This window comes from Lissotriton vulgaris, chromosome 2_1 (assembly GCF_964263255.1).
Source record: "Lissotriton vulgaris chromosome 2_1, aLisVul1.2, whole genome shotgun sequence".
NCBI classification, from domain to species: Eukaryota; Metazoa; Chordata; class Amphibia; order Caudata; family Salamandridae; genus Lissotriton; species Lissotriton vulgaris.
In genome coordinates this window covers 1,471,934,949-1,471,955,421 of record NC_141687.1, presented here as the reverse complement: position 1 = coordinate 1,471,955,421, position 20,473 = coordinate 1,471,934,949, and the positions used below count along the sequence as shown (strand labels likewise).

Below are 20,473 nucleotides of genomic sequence, written 5' to 3'. Positions count from 1 at the left end.
GCACCACCACGTGCACCCCCCCGTCAGTTGGCGAGTGTAGCCCTGGGAGGGGAGGAGATGGTTGCCCATGGTGGGAGGGGTCCCGCAGAGATGTCCCTGGTCTCGCTAGGAGATATGGAAATGGTCCCGCCACCCCCTCTGCCTAGTAACACTAATAAATATAGGCAGTGGGTGACCATTAATGGCCATAGAGTGGAGGCTCTCAGAGACACCGGAGCGAGTGTGACAGCTGTCCAGTGTCACTTGGTGTCCAGAGAGCAGGTGATTCCCCACGCATTCTACCCCGTGATAGCTGCCGACAACTCCCAGAAAGAGTGTGAGGTAGCTCAAGCTTCCTTTGAATGGGGGGGAGTTTCAGGTACTCTTCAGGTTGCTGTGAGGCCCGCCATGCCTGTTGATTGTCTCCTGGGCAATGATTTGGAAGACTCCCCTTGGGCTAAGGTGGAGCGAGCATCGCATTTGAAAATGTTGGGTGTGCCAGAGTGGGTGTGTGCGACCACTCGTTCGATGACAGCAAGTAAGGGTGTTGATGGGGTCCCGGAGCCTGAAACTACGGCCCAGGACCCAGCTGTGAAGAGAAGAGGCAGGAGGCGCGGGAAACCAGCCCCCACCGTTCCCGTGGTCCAGGAGGAGGTAGACCCCGAGGGGGATGCCCTGGAGCCCACAAGGGAACAAGTTGCGGAACTGGGAGACCTGCCCGAGCTGACCCATTGGCAGCAGGATGGTGGTCCCTCCAGAGAAGAATTTTGTGCAGGACAGAAAGTGTGCCCTTCTCTTGTGGGTATGAGGCAGCAGGCCTCAGCCCAAACCGCAGGTGATCAGTCCGGATCGCATTTTGTCTACTGGGAGAACGACCTCCTGTATAGCGAGCCTAAGGCTGCTGAGCCTGGGTCAGCCCGTGTGCGGTGGTACCCCAGCGCTTCAGAGCCTTCCTACTGGGTTTGGCTCATGACATTCCGTTAGCTGGACATCTGGGGCAGGACAAGACCTATGACAGGCTTGTCACCCATTTTTATTGGCCTCAGATGAGAAGGGATTTATTTATTTATTTATTTTATTTTTGACATTTGTAGAGCGCAGCAAATACCCGCAGGCGTCTCGGCGCTAAAAATTCATCTGTTTCCTATTTGTTGTCCCTTCTCACTGATTAAAGAGCCATGTCTTTAAAAAATTTCGGAATTGGTAGAGTGAGGGACTCGTCCTGATGTACTGGGGGAGGGTATTCCAGAGTTTGGGTGCTGCCACTGAGAAGCAGCGGTCACCCCAGGAAACTGTTTTTGTTCTTGGGATTACTAATTGGTGTAAATTGGAAGAACGTAGCTGTCTGTGGGGTATGTAAGGTGTTAGTTGGTCTTTAAGAGCATGTGGTCCTTGGTTGTTGAGTGTCTTGTAGACTATACACAAGGACTTTAACTTTATTCTGTTATGGATCGGTAGCCAGTGGAACTGTCTTATTGTATCCGAAATGGGATTGAACTTAGAGGTTCCTGAAAGTAGTCGTGCTGCCGCGTTCTGAATGGACTGTAACTTTTTTATGACCCTGACCTGGGCGTTGAGGAATAGACCATTGCAATAGTCTAACAATGACAGGACTAAAACACTAACCAAAGTTTTAATTGCTGTCTTCGGAAGAAAAGGGCGGATCTTCCTGATCATTTTCAATTTGTAGTGGGCAGTGGTAGCAGCTTTGTTTGCATGGTCTAAAAAGGTGAGACCTTCATCAAAGATGATTCCCAGATTTCTGACTTTGGCTGTTGGAATGGGTGGTGTCCCGAAGGCTGCAGGCCACCAGCATGATGACCATGCTGGGAGAAGCGGTCCAAAGATGACTACCTCAGTTTTTTCTGAGTTAAGCTTAAGGCAATTTGTAGCCATCCACTCTCCTATTCCAAGCAATCCATCTTTGAAGTTTTGTGCCACTTGTCCTCCGTCACCCTTGATAGCCAGGACCAGCTGCGTGTCATCTGCGTAGGAGGTTAGGCTCATCCCATATGCTCTGATGACATTGGCAAGGTCCGACACATAGATCTTAAATAGTGTCGGACTAAGGGGTGAGCCTTGGGGGACCCTGCATGGCAGAGAGAGTTGCGCAGATTGGAAAGGTCCAAGGGTGACCGCTTGAGTTCTGTCTGCAAGAAAGGAGGCAAGCAGGTCTCTGGCATGATGACGGATGCCCAACTTTTCGACACGGTCGACCAGAATGTTATGATCGACCGTGTCGAAAGCTGCTGATAAATCCAACAGTACTAAAATTGCAGTACCTCCTTGGTCCCGGATGAGTCTGACATCGTCAGCTGCCTTTATGAGTGCAGTTTCGGTCCCGTGATACCTCCGAAAGCCGAATTGAGAGTCATCCAGCAATCAGTGTCTTTCTATGTAGTCCGAAAGTTGGGAATTCATGGCCTTTTCCACCACTTTGGCTAGGAAAGGAAGGCTGGCAATTGGCCTATAGTTTTTAAGTTCGTTTTTATCTAAACCGGGTTTTTTTTTGATAATGGTTTCAATAAGGTGTTTTTTAGCGATTTCGGGTAGCTAGCTGCAGAGAGGATAACGTTGCAGACTTGTGTCAACACAGGTGCAATGGACTCCATTACTGGTGGTAAAACTGATAAAGGACAAGGGTCCAGGGCGGAACCGGTTTTGATAGTTGAAACAATGGTTCTTATGTGGTCACCTGTGAGTGTGTTGAAGCTGGAAAAGTCAGTGGCCGTATGTGGACAAGGTTGGTCCATGTTAGTGATCGAAGGTTTAGAGGCAAAGGCCTGATAAATATCGTCCACCTTGGTAAAGAAAAATTCCGCCAGAGCGTCGCATAGTGCTTGTGACGGGGGGGAATGAGGTCGGGAGCATTGCCTGCCAATGTTTTAGTGATTTCCTACAATCGCTTGCTGGAGTTTTTTGCTTGATTAATTTGATTTGTATAAAATGATTTTTTTGCTTTAATGATCATGGATTTATATAGTGCCAATGAGGGATGTAGACATCCATTGTGAAACCTGTCACACTTGCCAGGCAAGTGGGAAAAGCGGAAGGAAGCAGAAGGCTCCCCTCCGACCTTTTCCAGTTGTCAGTACCCCCTTTGACTGGGTGGGGATTTACATTGTTGGGCCCCTGTACCCCAAGACAGCCCTAGGCAACAGGTTCATCCTGGTCTTGGTGGATCATGCCACACGGTACCCGGAAGCCATCCCTCTCCGCACAGTGACGGCCCCCGTGGTGGGACGGGCGCTGATGGGTGTTTTCTCCCGAATGGGGTTCCCCAGAGAGGTGGTGTCAGACTGGGGCATCAACTTCATTTCCAATTATATGAAGTCTCTGTGGAAGGAGTGTGGGGTAACCTACAAGTTCACCACTCCTTACCACCCTCAAGGTAATGGGCTGGTTGAGAGATTCAACCGGACCCTAAAAGGCATGATCATGGGTCTTGAAGAACCAATGAGGCGTAAATGGGACGTCCTCTTGCCATGCCTGCTGTTTGCTTACCGAGAGGTGCCGCAGAAGTCTCTAGGGTTCAGCCCCTTTGAGCTTTTTTACGGGCACCCGGTAAGAGGACCTTTGAGTCTGGTCAAAGAAGGCTGGGAGCAATCTCCCAGGAAACCTCCCCAGGATGTATACAGTTACATGCTGGCCTTTAGGAACCAGACTCGGTGCTTCAGAGATCTTGCTCAGGCAAATCTTGAGGCCAGCCAGGAAGAGATGAAGCGGTGGTACGACCGGAATGCCACTCTGGTCGAACTTCAGCCTGGTCAAGAAGTTTGGGTCATGTCCCCTGTGGAACCTTGTGCGCTCAAGGACAGGTGGACTGGACTGTTTAAGGTTGTGGAGAAGAAGAGCGATGTCACCTACTTGGTGGACTTGAAATCTCCCAGGAACCCCTTGAGGGTCCTGCATGTCAACCGGTTAAAGCCCCACTTAGAAAGGTCCGATGTGGGCATGCTCCTCGCTACAGATGCCGGAATGGAAGAGGAGAGCGAGCCTCTTCCTGACCTCCTGTACGCAAAAGAGCAAGACTGGTCAGTGGATGGTGTTGTCCTCTCTGACACACTGACCCTTGAACAGCAGCAAGATTGTCGCCAATTGCTGGGACAATTCCCTGATCTGTTCTCCTTGATTCCTGGTGTCACTCACTGGTGTGTCCATGACGTCGACACCGGGGACAGCCCTCCTGTGAAGCACAAGGCTTACAGGGTGACTAACAAGGTCCGAGCTTACATTAAGGAGGAGGTCTCCAAAATGTTCGCCTTAGGGGTGGTTGAGTCCTCTAGCAGTCCTTGGGCCAGCCCAGTGGTCTTGGTCCCGAAGGCTGCAGCGCCTGGTGCTTCACTCGAACTACGGTTCTGCGTAGATTACTGAGCACTCAATTCAGTCACGAAGACTGACGCGCACCCCATCCCCAGAGCTGATGAGCTCCTAGATCGGTTGGGAGCTGCCCGGTACCTTAGTACGTTTGATCTGACGTCTGGGTACTAGCAGATCGCCTTGACTGATGGGGCAAAGGAGAGGTCCGCATTCTCCACACCAGATGGGCTTTACCAGTTCCGGGTTATGCCCTTTGGGATGAAGAATGCCCCTGCCACCTTCCAGAGGTTGGTCAACCAGGTCTTGGCTGGACTGGAGGATTTCAGTGCCGCCTACCTGGACGACATCGCAGTGTTCAGCGCCAGTTGGGAGGAACACTTGCGCCACCTCCAGGAAGTGTTGTTGGCCCTGCGCAAAGCAGGCCTCACAATCTAAGCCAGTAAGTGCCAGATTGGGCAGGGTTCCGTGGTGTACTTGGGGCACCAAGTAGGGAGCGGCAAGGTGGCCCCCCTGCAACCCAAGATTGATACCATCCTGGCTTGGGCACCGCCCAAAACCTAAACGCAGGTGAGAGCCTTCTTAGGACTCACGGGTTACTACAGGAGGTTCGTCAAGGATTACGGTAGCATTGTGCACCCCTTGACGTCGCGGACTTCCAGGAAGCAGCCGCAAAATGTGATTTGGACTGACGCCTGTCAAACGGCCTTCGACACCCTGAAAACTGCAATGTGTACGGCACCCATACTCCAGGCACCCGACTTTTCTAAAGAATTTGTTGTTCAGACGGACGCTTCAGAGCAAGGCGTGGGGGCTGTTCTAGCTCAAGTAAATGAAGAGGGCCGAGACTTACCCGTAGCCTTCATCAGTAGGAGGTTACTTCCCAGGGAAAAGAGGTGGAGTGCGATAGAGCGAGAAGCATTTGCTGTGGTCTGGGCACTGAAGAAGCTAAGACCCTACCTGTTTGGGACTCACTTTCGGGTTCAGACAGACCACAGGCCCCTCAGATGGTTGATGCAGATGAGGGGTGAGAATCCGAACTGTTGAGGTGGTCCATTTCCCTACAGGGGATGGACTTTACGGTGGAACACCGTCCTGGTACAGATCACGCCAATGCTGATGGTCTGTCCAGATTTTTCCGCCTTAGGGATGAGAACTCCCTAGGTCAAGGGTAGTTCTCCCCACATTTCAGCTGGAGGGGACACGTGTTAGACCTGACATCATTGGCTTGAGTCTCTCCTCCATTTTTTCTGTCTGCCTCCTATGTTTACAATGTTTTTGCTGGTATATCGCTCTGGGCACTGTGCCACTGCTGATCAGTGCCGCGGTGCAAGTGCTCCCTATGTTAAATTACTGTATTTATTGGATTCCATGTTTGGCTTATTTCGTTTACTGTCAGTCCCTAGTCTAGTGCACGCGGAGTGCCGGGGCTTGTAAATACAAATGCCGCTAGTGGGCTTGCAGCACGTATTGTGCCACCCACACGAGCGGCCTAGTAAAAGTATGTCTACAGGTCTGTCATTGCGAGACCTACGTGCAGTCTCGTACTGTCACGCGGACTGCGCGAGTATGCCTACTTGCCAGTCCTCCAAACCTTCCCTTAACTTCATGTTAGCCACCCCTATGGTAGGGCCGAGGGCAGGGTGCATTGTAAGTATAAGGTAGGACAAGCCTGACAAGGTTGGCCTGTCCTAATGGTGAACTACCGCCATATTCGTACTTCACTATCGTAAGGTCGCCTGCTCTCCATTAGTTAGAATGAGCATGGTGAAATGTCGAGTTTGGTATACCTGAACTCGGGGTTTGATAACTCATCCGTTTGGGTGGATGGTTTTTGGACTCTGGGTTTGAGAATAGCACTTTTAGAAAGTGACTATTTTCTTGTCTAACTATTTCTGGTTTATGCTGGTTTGGTGTGTGTATGACAGGAGCTGGGTGGCTCCAGAGTTCTGAATGAGCCAGTGTGGGGTGAGTGGTGCATTTGCATTGAGAGTAGGGGGAGAGTAGTTCTTGATAGCCGGCCCTGCCCGATACAATGCTGGCTCCACCTCCTGCCGAGCGACGGATAGCTCTGCCCCTGCCAGTGACAATACTGGCTCCACCTCCTGCTGGGCGTCTGAGGACCCAGCCCTGCACCGTGAATCGGCCAGGTGTCACCACCTGGCTACACCCACCACAGACCTGGAATGAGGGGGAGTTCCCCTGCATGGACAAAGGGATCAAAGCCGCAAAGGGGTATAAGAGAAGGACCCCTGAACCAAGACTTTAGATCAATTCTGACAAGGAACCCTGAACCAAGGACAAGAAGCCTGCTGATCCAAGGACTTGCCTACCCCTTCTGCCAGAGTGCTGTTTGCTGGGGGGAATCCTGCAGTTGCTTCTTTATTTTTGCCAAGGAACCAGGAGAGAGGAACTGAGTGTGTACTCTCGAACTTTGCCAAGGAAATCTCCAAGGGCTGGAAGAGTGCCAGCCTCCTGTTGAAGTCACAGGGCTAAAGGACTTCACCGTTGCTGAAAGTGCTTGTCGCTGGAAACTGAGAATCCAGCACCTCTGAAAGAATCCAGCAATCTCGACGCCGACGGACGCCGCCGAATCCAGCCCGACATCGTGAGTAACGGCTCCAGTGTCCCGCTTCCTCGACGCCGACGCCGGGCCCGATCGACGCCAGTAGCGACGCCAGTCAGTAGTGAGTTCGGCTCCAGCTCCAAGTGACCTCGTGTCTGCACCGCCGCTGATCGCATAGACTTCGAGCCCTCTCGACGCCGTGAGCGCTGCTCACTCTTGCAACATCATCATCGACATCGACGACTACTGAGGCTGATCGACACCGACGTTGCAACGCCGGATTGCTCGCCGCCGCTGATCATCGTGTGCTTCATTTTCCTAAGGTACTGTGTTGTTGGGGGTCCGTGTGACTCCGGGCTCGACGTAGCGCTCCTCGCGGTCGACGCCGAACCTTTGGATTATTTTTGCCTCGACGTCGTGTGACTCCCGTGTGGGTTACATTGTTGCCAAGAACTGTGATCTAGAGAAGAAGAGTTGCTTTTATTGCTTAAGACTTTTGTGCGAAAAAGAAACTACATGCATTCTTCAGTATAATTCTCGACTCGGATATCCTTGTTGATACACTGTATTGTTGTGTGCATAACATTAGTGTCAGAAATAGTTTAAATATACGCTTAGTATTGTACGAGTTTAATGTCTTACTGTTTTCTGTCTTCATGTATCAATTTTGCTGGTCAATATTGAATGTCAGTTTTTTTATTGTTTTCATTTGTTTTAAAAATCTGTGTCAAGTGGTCTTTAAACTGTTCACTTTTTTAATTACTGTATGATCAATAAATTGTGGTCTTTTTTTATATATACGTGAATCTTGTAATTGTTTTCGTCCCTAAAGTTTGACAAATTTTATTTCTGTTCAAGGGAATCTCTCCTTTTTGCATTAATTTCTTCGGGGCGCCATGTATATTAAAGCCACTGCATATGGACAGATTAATCTTCACAACCTCATACGGCCATAGGTGCTCCTACCAGGCGAGGAGGTGCAGATCTCATAAAATGAAAACCGCCAAAAGTCGATTATTCCTTCTTCCCCTTCAATTTTCGGAAAGGTGGAAGGTACCGGGTGGTATCTTTCACCATTCCGAAAATTGAAGGGGAAGAAGGAATAAGCGGTTTTCACAAGATGAGAACAGGGCTATCCTGGCGAGTACCAGCCAGGTTCCCGTTGGTGGTGCGCCTGTGAGGTGCCATCTTGCTCTCACACACTTTTTTTCGTTTTTGCACATCACAATTTGACACTAATGTGTGTGTGGTATGAGTGGTCTCACAACTGATTTTTACCTATTGGAAACCAGGCGATTGTCTAAAGGAGGCACAATCCTAGGACATACCAACTACCCCATTAATTAGTGGAAGGGGAGTAAGGTTTGCAAAGATAATGCAACAAATGGTATATCCCAAACAAAGGTAAACTTTATAAGTGCCTATATAGTCTAGGTCTTTTTTGTACTAGTTGCATATTGAGTGGAGGGCGACCTATGACTAGCTTTACCCTCTAAGCTCCTGTTTGTTTTGAACATAACATCGTCCCCCAGATTGATCGCTTCCAGACAGATGCAGGTCATTGGTGCACACTTCCCCTTTTGCTGATGGGAAAAGCGGTCCTCTTCAAAATGAATACCCTCACGAGAATACTATATATTTTCCAAAATCGCCATTCAAAATTCCAGAATCCTATATGCAGAGAATTAACGTAATCTTGAGGTCCCTGCTATGGGACGGTGGGGCGGCCCAATTCTCACTGGTAAAATTACAGAGGGGAGTCTATGATGGAGGCCTGGTGGTCCCAGACCTCGGAACCTATTATTGGGCCTCCTAGCTAGCGTTGGCCAACGAATGGGTGTTTGGGGACCAACAGGAACCTGCATACAAAGGGGATCGCCTGTCCATGGGAAGCAGAGATTTCCGGGCGCTCCTCTATGGATTAAAGGTCGGAACCAGCTTTCACCTCACACGTTGGCGGTACTTCGAGCCTGGAAAGCAGCCAATAGATTCCTGGGATGGGAGAGAAGGGAAACTTACGGCGGAAACTCCACTATGGGACAGTGACGACCTAGCCGAAGTCAAGAAATTGAGCATACACGAAGTGGCACATTATAGGGATTGAGAAGGTGTGGGATGTATGGAGGTCAGGCACTCTTGTCACTTTCGAGACGCTAAGACCTGAATTCGACCTGGCACAGATAGAGATATTCTGCTAGCGACAGTTACAACACGCCCCCTGAAAAGTCATCTAACAGAAGGGGAAAACTATTCCAGAGTACTCTCCCTTAGAGGATAGACTACTACTGAATCCGATGTCCTTTAAGGCACTATCCCTGACATACAAAAAGATCATAAACAATGTGCCAGACAGTCTTGTCCCACTTCGAGAGGCATGGTCTGCTGACATAGGGGCAGTGGATGACAAAGAGTGGAGCGAAGCGATTCAATGCCCTAAAGAGATATCGATTAGAGATAGATTCCAACTAGTGCAACTAAGGATATTACACAGGCCCGACCTGTCCAGAACAAGAGTGTTTAAAATGGGTCGGATAGACTCTGCCAATTGCCCCAGGGAATGCGGTGAGCTGGGCACATTTTATCACATACTTTGGACCTGCCCTGCCATATAAAATTATTGATTCAGAAAAGGGGGTGGTGATGAACAGAGTGTCTGAATTAAGCAGACCACTCTCACCCAGTCCAAAGATCAGGGCTTGATCCATCACCGTTTTTTAGCTCACTGCACCATCCCAGCTCAGAACCTGGCTATATGCAAATTAGTCTGTCCCTGGCCCAGTGCATCATGGGAACAGGGCAGACCAAACTACCAAGCCAATTCTTATACTGGGAAGGAAACAAGCTACCGGGGACCGGTTTCTGGCATTTCAGCCGTCTTCGGCCCGGCTTGCTTGAATCCTGATGGTGCAATGAGCTAGGGACTCACATCTGAGTATACCCTTCCACACTTATGGTGGACAAAAACGATTCAGAAAAGGGGGTGGTGATGAACAGAGTGTCTGAATTAAGCAGACCACTCTTACCCAGTCCAAAGATCAGGGCTTGATCCATCACCGTTTTTTAGCTCACTGCACCATCCCAGCTCAGAACCTGGCTATATGCAAATTAGTCTGTCCCTGGCCCAGTGCATCATGGGAACAGGGCAGACCAAACTACCAAGCCAATTCTTATACTGGGAAGGAAACAAGCTACCGGGGACCGGTTTCTGGCATTTCAGCCGTCTTCGGCCCGGCTTGCTTGAATCCTGATGGTGCAATGAGCTAGGGACTCACATCTGAGTATACCCTTCCACACTTATGGTGGACAAAAACGATTCAGAAAAGCGGATGGTGATGAACAGAGTGTCTGAATTAAGCAGACCACTCTTACCCAGTCCAAAGATCAGGGCTTGATCCATCACCGTTTTTTAGCTCACTGCACCATCCCAGCTCAGAACCTGGCTATATGCAAATTAGTCTGTCCCTGGCCCAGTGCATCATGGGAACAGGGCAGACCAAACTACCAAGCCAATTCTTATACTGGGAAGGAAACAAGCTACCGGGGACCGGTTTCTGGCATTTCAGCCGTCTTCGGCCCGGCTTGCTTGAATCCTGATGGTGCAATGAGCTAGGGACTCACATCTGAGTATACCCTTCCACACTTATGGTGGACAAAAACGATTCAGAAAAGGGGGTGGTGATGAACAGAGTGTCTGAATTAAGCAGACCACTCTTACCCAGTCCAAAGATCAGGGCTTGATCCATCACCGTTTTTTAGCTCACTGCACCATCCCAGCTCAGAACCTGGCTATATGCAAATTAGTCTGTCCCTGGCCCAGTGCATCATGGGAACAGGGCAGACCAAACTACCAAGCCAATTCTTATACTGGGAAGGAAACAAGCTACCGGGGACCGGTTTCTGGCATTTCAGCCGTCTTCGGCCCGGCTTGCTTGAATCCTGATGGTGCAATGAGCTAGGGACTCACATCTGAGTATACCCTTCCACACTTATGGTGGACAAAAACGATTCAGAAAAGGGGGTGGTGATGAACAGAGTGTCTGAATTAAGCAGACCACTCTTACCCAGTCCAAAGATCAGGGCTTGATCCATCACCGTTTTTTAGCTCACTGCACCATCCCAGCTCAGAACCTGGCTATATGCAAATTAGTCTGTCCCTGGCCCAGTGCATCATGGGAACAGGGCAGACCAAACAACCAAGCCAATTCTTATACTGGGAAGGAAACAAGCTACCGGGGACCGGTTTCTGGCATTTCAGCCGTCTTCGGCCCGGCTTGCTTGAATCCTGATGGTGCAATGAGCTAGGGACTCACATCTGAGTATACCCTTCCACACTTATGGTGGACAAAAACGATTCAGAAAAGGGGGTGGTGATGAACAGAGTGTCTGAATTAAGCAGACCACTCTTACCCAGTCCAAAGATCAGGGCTTGATCCATCACCGTTATTTATCTCACTGCACCATCCCGGTCCCCGGTAGCTTGTTTCCTTCCCAGTATAAGAATTGGCTTGGTAGTTTGGTCTGCCCTGTTCCCATGATGCACTGGGCCAGGGACAGACTAATTTGCATATAGCCAGGTTCTGAGCTGGGATGGTGCAGTGAGATAAATAACGGTGATGGATCAAGCCCTGATCTTTGGACTGGGTAAGAGTGGTCTGCTTAATTCAGACACTCTGTTCATCACCACCCCCTTTTCTGAATCGTTTTTGGCCACTATAGGTGTGGCAGGGTATACTCAGACATGAGTCCCTTTCTCACTGCACCATCAGGATTTAAGCAAGCCGGGCCGACGACGGCTGAAATGCCAGAAACCGGTCCCCGGTAGCTTGTCTCCTTTCTGGTGAAGAATTGGCTTGGTAGTTTAGTCTGCCCTGTTCCCATGATGCACTGGGCCAGGGACAGACTGATTTGCATATAGCCAGGTTCTGAACTGGGATGGTGCAGTGAGATAAATAACGGTGATGGATCAAGCCCTGATCTTTGGACTGGGTAAGAGTGGTCTGCTTAATTCAGACACTCTGTTCATCACCACCCCCTTTTCTGAATCATATAAAATTATTGGTCCAAAATAACTGCAATAATGAAAGAAGTGACAAATGCACAAAGTGCTGTTTGAAGCTCAGTGGCTATTGCTGGGAATGTCAGTAGAAGAGAAGTGGCCCAACCATGTTAATTTCTGGCTGTGAGTGGCGGCAGCAGTAGCAAAGCGCATCCAGCTAGACTATGGGGAGCAAGCAGGCCTTCAGCGATACAAGATTGGAAGGAAGACCTGGACTGGTGCCAGCAGGCGAAACAGACCATATACTGCTCTAGGGGTTGCCTATGCAAATAAAGTAAAAAATGGGGTCAATAGATGCAATATAGGGGGGGTGCTTAACCAGACTGGGGAGGGGAAGGGAAATGTAATTGATGCCTTGTGAGGGAGGAGGGGGACACGGGATTAGCGAAGCAACTCCGTGAATTACGAAGAGGTTTAAAACCAGTTGGAACCAATACTGTAAAAGTGATTTAGCCTCTTGCGAGGGGCCTGCTCATGTACATGTGTTCTGCTATAACTGTTATGTGGCATGAATCCAATACTAAATAAAAAGTTTAAAATAAATAAATAAGCATTGTTGATGAAAATGGATATGACAAAAATGAACTATCCTACAGATCGACTACTTATGAAATTCAGAGGGATGAACAACTGACTTGCTCGAAGTGCATCATAAATCACCTCTAATGCTTATAGTACTTCTAACAAATTGCTATGCACGTAGTATGCTTGCTACCATGTAGTTGCTACTTTTCAAATTTAAATCGGTCTCTTGGAATAGAGAGTCAGTACATCCTACATCTATTTTCATACAGCAGATTGACCCCAAATCCCACACCAAAATGACCAGCCAAGATCAGATATTCTAGAATTTTGCTCGGCATTACTCAGCAAATGCACTGTATTTTGCGGCGATCATATTAAAACACGGGGCGCTTAGTTCTACAATAGGTCACTGTTCATCCTTATTCCTGTTTCGTTGCTTTTGAGTACACGCTGCCCACAGTGCTATGCTGCTGGTAGTTCTACCATCTAGTCATTGAAGTCAGTTATATTCTTCATTACATGTAATTGCTATCAGCTTAGTAAAGGCAGTCAGGCGTCGGATGGTTTAGCACTTCCAGAGAGCAAATGCATGTCCAAGAATCTTGAAAGAGCTGCTTCACGGTGAAGCATATCAGGGCTTTCATTGGTCCACTGCATCTTGCTTTTGGATTGGTGGGACTGGATATTACACTATGAGTGCATCCACTAGTAGAAGTTAGTTGTCTGTGGTTGCGTCGGCTATGTTGGGAGTCGGGCTCAAGGATCGCAGCAATGAGGCAGACATTTTTAGGTTAGTTTGTGTGTCCTATCCCAACCAAAGGCATTGGTGTGCATATTTTACTTTTTATTATTATTTTATTCTTTTTGTTGGTGGAGCAAGAGCACGATTGTCTGGCTACGTGACGGCACATAAGAAAATATAACTGTTTTTCAATCTTTTCCCGTCAGCTGGCGTTTTTCGACAACTTGATGAGAAAAGTAAGGATTGCTCAAGAGAAAGATATTCTTTGATCCGTGCAACTGGATTGGTGAAAAACTAGACTTTCCATGCCACCTTATCTTCAAAAGAGCATACCTCCCAGCTCTTAGCACTGCTGCAAATGAGTTTAAGAACCGGTTGTCATGAGCTGAGAGTAGAGAGAGAAAGAGAAAAACAGCAATATGGTGGCTAAGTTGGAATTTTTGAATTCCTGTTGCAAAGCACTGTATATGTGCCCAGTACACTGATTAAGCTAACGTTTTTACGATTTTATCAGCCCCTAATCACCCTTCTGTATAAGAATCTCCATATCATCCCCATTACAGTCTGCCTGCCCACCAGTCCTCGCCCTCACTTGGTGGCTTTACCAGGTCACCACAAGCCTCGCATGCCGTTCTCCGCCTTTTTTCATTGTACATTAGATAATTGTTAGTAAAGCACATGGTCACCCATGCTATTACTTGACACAGATGTTTGTTACCCAACTCAAATAAACTTATTTTATTAACTTCAGGAGGATGAACCTGTCACCATAGTCCAACACAGATCTGTCCAGAGGAAACCATAGCCCACAGAGTACATGCCATTGTAGTGGATTGGATCTCTTAGCTATATTCTAGAGATAAACTCAAGTCAATTTCAGTTTTACATTAAAGAAAATCATTCTCATCCAGTGAAAATATAGATTAAAATAAACCAATTGTTTTGTATACAAGTTTAAACAAGTAATGTCCCATCTTTAATCCACTGTGTTATTTTGCAGATAAAAGTTGAAGAATTGCAACTTTTCAATTGATAATTACAAAAGATGTTTCCTGCATACCTTCGAAAAACGCCTTCATTCTATTTTTTTGAAGTATTGAAATAGAGTTCAATCATTTCATAGATTAGCACTGACAAAGTTAAAGTGTTATATAGCGCGAACATGACCCTGGTGGGTATCGGAGCACTTTACAATAGATCAAAGACAAATCGAATCAATAGTATCAAAAGTCGAAAACAATAAAGGATACTTCAACTGTAATGCTACTGAGCAACAACCAGAAGGCTCCCTATTTTTATTGTATAGTGAAATAAATAAAAAAAATCAACAATGCATCCACGTTTGAAAAAGGAAGCAAAATTCGAATTTGCATCTCGAGATGCAGATTTTAGTTTCCTCAAAATAACAGGATTGTACTTGTCTCGGTCCAGTGCAGAGAGGACTGGATAATGTGTAAAACAACAAACAAATGAATGCACGCTTTTATTGTAATGACTCCGTTCACAAAAAAGACGGGGACACACTCGCTAGTGTAACCAGGCGCTTTACAAAATACTAATAAATAAATAATGAAAGTTGCACAGCATCAGAGTTCGTCAAGATTGGCTTTTCTTTGCATAGTATTAATCACTTTACATGATGCAGACATAGAATTAGCAAGAGCTGCATATTGTTCAGTAGCCCTAATAATATCGTGTTTTATTACATCCCTAAAGGGCACAACTCTTTCCATTTCTAAGCACTGTAAGTAACCAATGTTAATTTACCCAGTTTAATGTCAATGGATCGCTTATTCTGGAAAGAATGAAGTGCTGGGCTGCTCCCACTAGGATCCAGGCATATGACATGTAGATGACTTTAGATGAGAACAGTGAGCTTTGTAATTCTCTAGCCACCCTGCCAGCTATAAAAATAATCATTATGGACCGTTGCTGGTGTTTAAACATTATTCAAATAGCTGTTTCGGGTTCTTTTGCTCATGAATGGACGACATTGTTTGCAATAGTTTAATAACCCCAGGGCCAAGTTGCATCTATCTAGTGCTCTATAAAAACATAGGCCTATTGGCTTTGCCAAAGCTTGTTCAATTTGAATTTGCTTCCACAAAACCAAGTCTACTTTTGCATTCTCAATTTATAAGCTCCTTCACGTATTTGAAGGGAAAACCTTGTGTTTTTTCATTTTTATGAAGGTTGACATTTTGAAGAGTAGTTGAAATAAAAAAAAAACATTTTATTGATTATGCCCCCTCTTTGGTGCTTGATTTTAAATACATATTTTAAGGTTTACAGAAGAAGTGCTAAGCTGGTCTTCACTGATCTACCGGCAGAAAAGCTTCCTTCATCCATGCACTCACCACAGTTGTACTTGTATCTATCCAGCTATACACCCACCCTCTTCTACTCCCACCCTATCTATCCACCACACACTCGATGCATTCATCCTTGTACGCATCGTCGCATCCATCCACCTGTGTAGCTAGGTGATTCCGTGTGTGTTGCCTGTGAGCGTCCGTACAAACATACAATACTACAATACAAAAATAACACCAAAAGCAGATTTTAAATAAGGCAAATCTATGGGCAATGCCGTTTCGTGTTCCGCTCTAATTTAGCGCCCCTCCGATAAGAATATTTCCGAGAATTTATGCCTCTAAATATTTCCTAAATGGGGTGACAGTCCCTCGGTGAGTTATACTACTGGACATGCCCACCTTCGCAAAGACCATGGGCGGCGTGTTTTATCTAGGTGCCCCACCCCTCTCAAGATATACTCTACCTTCCAGAACGAGGTCCATTAGGTCTGTGTAGGCTGCAACCAACCTGAGGACACAGAGTCCTCATTGGGTTAATCCTTTGTTTTATGGGGTAAGTCTAAGGCTCGGGTCACTGTGCTTGTAGAAGCTTGGATTACCTCTGCAGGCAAAATACAGCAGCTCCTCAGAGCCCTCATAAGTCGGTCAATTAAACGAACATGGGTAAAATGTACACACACTCACTCACGCACACAATCACACTCTCACACGTTTGCATGGGCTGGAGCAATGTGTGGTAACGCTTTAGCGTTCTAGTGTTCCGCCAGGCGGAACAGGAAGGGGAGTAGCGGAAACGGAAGGCGGCCATCTTAGGGCATTGGCGCCGACCGTTCAACAGCAATGGTTGTAATTCCCGGCGCTCCGTGAAATAAAGTTTAAGTTAAACTTGCACCGCGTGGTCTCCCCATATTTACGGTTCCTACACAATGGTTTCTTTTAGTATAAGAGGCCCAAATTACAATTTGTCATTCCGTGCCTCTTTATTACATTGGAAATTTGCTGTCGCCTTCCTAAGTGCCGGCTGGGTATTCCCTTACCAGAGCGCCAGCACTGGTGTATGCCCATTCATGCTAGGAAAAAGGTCTGCAGACCTTTTGTGAAACTTGCTGATTATTATACCCTTGCCTGGGCTCTCTTCAGATCCCTCCCCCACCCCCTCCTTCTCCTGTAGACATCTTGGACACCAGTGGCTGAGGTTAATTCAGTCATTCCGCGCACCACTTTAGATCTGAAACTGAATGTCTGGACTTTCATTCTTGGATCGCCCCCTGGACAAGCACAGTCGCTCTCAGGGCGGGGAATGCATGCATCCAGGTGACTACGTGGCGCAGCAGCCTGGACTGTCTTCCAATGAGGACTCTGATTGGCAGTGCTTAATTCGTGCCTGTGAAAATGAAAAGTCTTTATTGTTTCAGTTAATAAAAACCATACGATATTGAAAATACCAATACACTTCATATCTTCATGTTTTAGCAAAAGATTTCATAAGAAAATTATTAAAAGGAGATTTCATAAGAAAATGTACAGTGTTGCTGACTTTCTATATAAAAACAAGACCTTGAATCCTTTTAAAACCCATCTGAGAACCCTACCTAATGTATTAAAACCAAACTACATGAACCAATTCATATTTGCCAGAAAAATGAGCTTCCCTTATTACTTAATCCAGTCCCAATATAGAATTATTAATGCAATTCTTGCTACCACTTCTTACTTGTTCATAACGGAGGTACGTAGTATTTTTTTGGTACTTGCAATCACTACACAATCCATGGCGCTGTAAATTATTTTTGGCCGTTTTCATTGTTATCTGTTCGTACTGAATCAAAAATTTCATCACCTTCTAGTTTAGATAGGGATCTGTTGAGTCCAAACCCTTGATTATTGCGGATCTACAAGACCTAATCCCTCTATCATTAAATGCCTTCAAAAGCCATGCTGGAGTTGATTTTAAACAAGGAAAAAATACAAATAAGATTAATGAAGTCTTGCTTCTCTGCGCCATACGGTGTGCATATTGTAGGACCATTGTATCTCCATTTGGGCTTACCCACTAAACTTGATAAGAGCCCAAACCTGGTGGCCATGAGTTTCCGTTTTAGGTAGTATGGATATGTTGTGTTCAGATATTCAGCCAGTTGTAATTTTGTATAAGACTGTAGTACCATCCAGGCATGAGACCTCTTTGCAAATATCTTTTTGTCCTCTAATAGTGAATGTAATTTTGCCTTTTTATTTGCCACCCTAAGAAAAACAGGAAAAGAGGGGGACTGTGCCCAGAGCTCTTCGGACTTTGTTTCTTCCAAGGCCAATTTAAAAAACCTTTCCATAACTAGTGTACTAATCTTCTTCCTGGGCCCGTCACAAGATATCGTGTAGGTCGTTCGCTCGACTTAACCAGATTTTGTACCAGCTTTTGACGTATGCATAGGTTCTCCCAATCCCTTGATGAGTAATGCCAAATTCCAGTCTCACCTGTGTTGTGGTAAATTAAAAACCTTTTTGTGTGCTTTCAGTTGTATCTTGTCCAGCAGTTTTGCATCTGTACCGTGTAGAACAATGCTAGCATTCTCCACTGTCTGCATCAATTTGACACCTAGCACAGCTAACCGTGGCTATTTTGAAAGGGCACAATGCGTAGATTAGTCCATTACCTTTTGTTTCCAGGTAGTGTTTGTTTTTGGTAATTCAAAGGATCATCAATGTAAAGCCCTAGATATTTGTAGTTATTAACTACCCCTAATGTTATTTTCTCCCAGCCTGACAAGGAATTTGCGTCCTGACAGATTTGCAATAGTAATCGTTTTTGTGTTCTTTATGTTGATTTCCAAAGCGTTGTCATTTGCAAATGCTGCTAGCTTGTTTAATGATCTTTGTAAGCCAACTCTTGTCAGGCTGAGTAAAACTATATCATCGGTGTAGGAGAGATGTGTTATCTGTAATGGGCCCAGACGCAGTGGTTGTGAATTTGTCAAGTTTAATCTTATTGAGAGGTCCGCCATAAAGAGATTAAATAAATGGGGGGGCTAGTATGCAGCCTTGCTTTAGCCCTATCACTGCGTGGATTGCCCTTGAAATTCTCATGCCAGCTGCAATTTTTCTTTGTATCCAAGTTCCAGTATACAATTGAATTATGGCACACTATTCATTCTGGGAGACCCATCTTCTTTAATTTACACCACAGTAGTCCTCGCTCTATGCAGTCAAACACTGCTTTAAAATCAATAAAACAAAGCTGTAATTTTAATTTCAAATGTTTATACCTTTCTGCAATCATGGTCAAAGCCAGCATGTTTGTGGTTGTTCCGAACCTCTTACGAAATCCTGTTTGGTTCATAGGCAGTGGCGGCTGGTGACCTTTCAAAGTAGTGAGGCGTAAAAGTTGGGATGAGTGAAACTGAAAGCTGTTAACCTTAGAAATGCCAACAAACATGTTATTTTCAGCAATTTAAAAAATGGGGCACCAGGAGCTACTCAAATAACATACATTTGTTTTTTATGGTGACAAGTTTCTACCAATACCTCACAAAAATGTACCTGCTTGAAATGTGTAAATGTTGGCAGACGTCTGAACATGTTTCTAAAAAGATATCTCTTCATATTTCTTTTAAAGAGGCACCTTAAAACTCAGAGTGAATGCATTCAAACAGGCAAGTTAAGGGACAAGGTGCAATTTAGGCTTAATTTATTTACTGACATACATGGCTACAAATCCTGTAGTAAACTGAAATGCATACTTTTTAGACCCAAACCACTTATGAGATCGAAGATTCAGCTGTTCCTACTTTCCCTTACTTTGTTAGCTTTCTGAGCCATTGCAGTGTCTTCGCAGAACGCTTGGTCAAAATGTAGCTGTGTGCCTGATCAAACGCCAACCCTGACACAGCTGTGGTCTGAAATGACCAGGCTGACTCAAAAGCAGCAGATTTGTTTCTGTTTGTCACTTTGTGCCACACTATTTATTATAGCGCATATGTCTCTTTACTCTTGCCCCCTCAAACCGCTAACCCCTAGAATCCGGCAGTGATTTCTGCGGTTGCCAAGAGGCACTTCTACAAGCCTTAGAAGCATACGCTGCCTGTCAGCAGAGTGCCACGCAGTACCGCTTCACAGCAGTCGCGGGCCTTGGCTGGCATGACGGGCAGGTGGAGGGGGTGTGAAAATGGGGTTGTTGCAGGGGGGGGGGGGAGAAACGGGACGTGAGGTGTTAAATGAAAAAAATATATAAATTAAAATTTACCATCAGACACCTCAGCTTCTGTCCCGACTCCCGCTCACGCCGTCCTGCGTTATTCCTGCTGCTCCCGTCACCAGGCAGCCTCCCTCCCCTCCACCAATCACAACGCTGCCATGGCACTATAGCAGCATCGTGATTGGTGAGGCCGCTGCCCTACCGGGTCATTTTCCTATGTATGCTGCAGCATACATAGAGAACAGGGAGAGTGGATGGTCCTGCTCGAGGACAGGGGGAGTGGCTTGCACACTGTTGTTCATACTGACTGTTTGGGCGGCCTCAGGCTGCCCAAACAGTCAGTATGAACAACAGTGGGCAAGCCACTACCCCCCTGCCCTCAAGCAAGACCGCCCACTCTCTCTGTTCTCTATGTATGCTGCAGCGTACATAGACAAATGTATGTTTCTGCTTTCTCGCACGGCGAGAAAGCAGGGTTGCGGCGCCCAAACGCCCCTATAGAGGAGCCGCCACTGTTCATAGGAATCAACTTGTTTTTAGTGGACCATTCCACTAGGTCCTCCAAGATGAATGATGCGTAATATTTCGCTTCTATGTCCATTAGGGCTATAAGCCTGATATTTGCAGGATCCGATATGTCTCAACCCTTGAATATTGGGTTAATTATTGACCCTTTCCAACTCCTGGACAGACTATTTGATAATTTTGCCTCCATAAAGAGCCCTGACCACTGGATCACCCAGTAGTCCTTTTGTGCATGTGGTTTCTGGTGCTCGGCACC

At 46.5% G+C, this 20,473-nt stretch overlaps 1 protein-coding gene across 3 annotated transcripts in view; it reads left to right on the top strand.

Annotated features, from left to right (window-relative positions):
- Positions 1-20,473, top strand: part of STEAP3 (STEAP3 metalloreductase) — an 84,608-nt gene that overhangs the window by 25,737 nt on the left and 38,398 nt on the right. The window lies entirely within an intron of this gene.